This window comes from Mastomys coucha, unplaced genomic scaffold, assembly GCF_008632895.1.
Source record: "Mastomys coucha isolate ucsf_1 unplaced genomic scaffold, UCSF_Mcou_1 pScaffold7, whole genome shotgun sequence".
Taxonomy (NCBI): Eukaryota; Metazoa; Chordata; class Mammalia; order Rodentia; family Muridae; genus Mastomys; species Mastomys coucha.
In genome coordinates this window covers 636316-639541 of record NW_022196913.1, presented here as the reverse complement: position 1 = coordinate 639541, position 3226 = coordinate 636316, and the positions used below count along the sequence as shown (strand labels likewise).

At 43.2% G+C, this 3226-nt stretch overlaps 1 protein-coding gene across 1 annotated transcript in view; it reads right to left on the bottom strand.

The window, feature by feature from the left end:
* The window catches only part of Fam107b (family with sequence similarity 107 member B), a 111649-nt gene that overhangs the window by 16867 nt on the left and 91556 nt on the right, over positions 1–3226 (bottom strand). The gene's annotated exons all lie outside the window — the stretch shown is intronic.

The following is a 3226-nucleotide window of genomic DNA, read 5'->3' as shown; positions in this document are numbered from 1 at the left end:
ACAAAAAGATATTGTAGGTATTGAAGGGGGTTCTCTGGGAGGAGCAGTGGTACAAAAGGGAAACAAGAGTGTGATTCAATTATAGTTAATTGAAATATGTTTTTAAATGTCAACAAATTCAGATAAATTGAAATCATGTAACTTTTCTCATCATAATGCAATAAAAGGTTTTTTTAAAAAAAATAAAAAAAGATTCTCCAATGCCAACAAAAGTATTAGAGATGTTGGCCAAAGAGCCAGAAACTATTATTTCCTGCATACCTCAATATACAGGCTCTTTGCTAAGCATATGTCTTAAGTCAACTTATAAGGCAATGTTACCTTGTATTTTAATTTAAATTTTTTTCTTTTAAAGACTCATTTTATTTTCTGTGTGAGTGTTTGACCTACAAGTACAGACGTGCACCATGTGTATGCCTGGTGCCTATAGAGATCAGAAGAAGGCATCAGATCCCCTGGGGCCAGAATTATGAATGGTCCTGAGGGACTGTATGGTTGCTGGGAATCCAACCCAATTCCTCTGAAAAAGCGGCAGGTGCTCTTAACTGCTGAGACATGTTTTTGCCTCAACAATACTATTGTTAATACAATTAATGTGATTTAATGCGATAGCACTCTTAATTGCACAACAGTCATGTCTTATAACTCAGGAATTCGCAGAAATTTAGAGAATTTTTGTGCTTAAAACACCTGGCAAAGCGTCACAGGATTTCAAGGGTTTTCCCCAGTCGGCACATAGCTCTCACATTTGAGACTAGCATCAGTAAGATAGATCATGTACGCCCACTAACCCTTATCAACATGAGACTAGCATCAGTAAGATAGATCACGTACGCCCCACTGACCTTTATCAACATGAGGCTAGCATCAGTAAGATAGATCATGTACGCCCACTAACCTTTATCAACAGTTTGTTTTAATATGTCATATTTTATTGAGTTTTTGAGGTAGAGTTTTTGCATAGCCCAGGCTGGCCTGAAACTCAAAATCCTCCTGCCTTAGCTTCCTAAGTACTAAGTGTATGGACTTGGTAAGTACTGAGTGTATGGACTTGGTAAGTACTGAGTGTATGGACTTGGTAAGTACTGAGTGTATGGACTTGGTAATCTCAGTACCGAAAGACAGTATCACATAGTCGAGAATGAGAGACAGAAGACCCACATTTCCTCTCCAACACGGCTGAGTGAACCTGGCCAAATGTGCTCTTTCTTAGGCTTCATTTCTCTGTAACAAAAATGAAGGTAACCATGGCTCTGAAACCTTGTGGGATGTCTCCAGACCAAATCTATAGAAGAAGCATAAGACACATGCCAAGCCTCTAGTTTGGAAAGGCCATGAAGGTCAGTACCTATCTGATGGCATCCGCAGAACTCAGGCACTCCTGAAATCAGCACAATGAATAGAATTTCTGTCCCTCCACACACAGTGGTTGCTCAGCAAATATGTATTGTTTTGGGGGCTAGCCTCCACATCCAGACTATGCCCAGAGCACCGAGAGCCTAGAGAAACTCATGGAGAAGCCAGTGGTGCTGTTATGACAGGAGAGGAGAAAAGTATGTCCAAGAGGTCCTGTCTTCTAGTTCATGGTCCTTCCATCTGTATTGCCATGCCCAGTTCTTATTCCTGGATAGAACCTGACAGAGATATTTCTAGACTATGAAGATGGAGGTATTCCCCTCTCTCCCTCTCCAACTCCATCCCTGTCCCCGTCCCTGTCTCCCTGTTCCCATCCCAGTCCCCCTACCCCGACACACACCAATAGGCAATGAGCCCTGGAAGGAGATTTTGACAGTTCAGCCCATTCTGGCATTGCCTCCGACCTTGCTAACAGGACACTGCCTTTTGTCTCAGTTTCTCTTTCATGAAAACTTCCAGAAAGAAAAAGATTTCTTACAGTGAATCTAGCATTGGTGTAGGAGTGTCCAGGGATGAATCAGATGGAGTTTCCTTTCTGAAAGCATCTCCCCCTAGCCTGATCACCCTCTCCACCCACATCTTCCTGCTGGTTTCATGCTTCCCACCACCACTGCTAACATGCTCCAGATGTTCAAACCAATCAGTACCCTGAACAAATTCTGAACTTTAATTCAGAGAGTATTTTATTATAATCTAATGTCAACCTTTCTTTCATTTCCTGGAAAACATCATTCCTGCAATTCTGGCAAGAAGCAGGGATATGACACCAACCCTACACTTGCCACTGAGCTGGTGTGAGAGAGACTATGGGGACCTGGTACACGGCCCTGTCTTCCAAGACCTCTTTCAAAAGGAAAACCATCACAGCATGAGAAGACCCATGGTGGAGTTAAGAGCAAGGCGCTCAGGGATACTGAGGGACACCTCCTCATCTGCAGCTCGTGAGGGCTAAGTACTGGGGAAATCACCCTGCTAACTAAGGCCGTTCTGACATTACCAGAAAGCCCTGAGCTCAGTGCTAAGCTCCTGTCAGCCCTGGCAGACTCCCTTTACTAGTAGGGCTCTTTCTTCTCTGACCTTGTCTAGGGAGTTCAAAACTTCCCTACCCTCTACTTGAAGAATTAGTCTTGGTTAGATTACAGGCTCAGCTTCCTTTCCTCCTGGTAAGCACCTGGTCAACAAGCACCTGGATTCCAGAAATGTCTTCCTATGCTAATGAGATATCTCAGCACCTTAGCCTTCAGCCAGTGACCTCTGCCACCCTGGATATTTTTACCTGCTACCCCAAAACTCTATAACTAAGTATCAGGCAGCCCAAGGCTTGTTTCAGAATGAATGTCATCTTGCTTCATGAGTCTAGACGACTCACTTAACGTCTCAGATACTTTATACGCCAAGTGAGAATAGAATACGTGGCCAGTGACTTTTATGAGCAATAATAAGTAGAAGTAGTTCACAGAGTTATAGATTTTAGAGCTAGAAATGACCTCAAGAGATCATTCCATACAAGAGATCACTCAGGGCTCTAGAGGGCCATACAAAAGCCGGAGTGAAGCAGTCAATTTCACCATGGCCCTCTGCAATTTTAAAGAAATCTCTACCCCAACAAAGAGATTCATAAGCATGAGGAAACTGAGTTTGAAAAAAATTGGGTGAGGTGCACCTTTATAGTCCCAGTGTTGGGGATGCGCAAACAGGAGGAGCTCTGGGGCTTACTGGCCAGTCAGCGTAAGCTACTTAGTGTGCTCCAGGTCAATCAAAAAAGTTTACCTAATTAAAAAGGAGAGGAAAAGGAGAAAGAGAAGGAGGA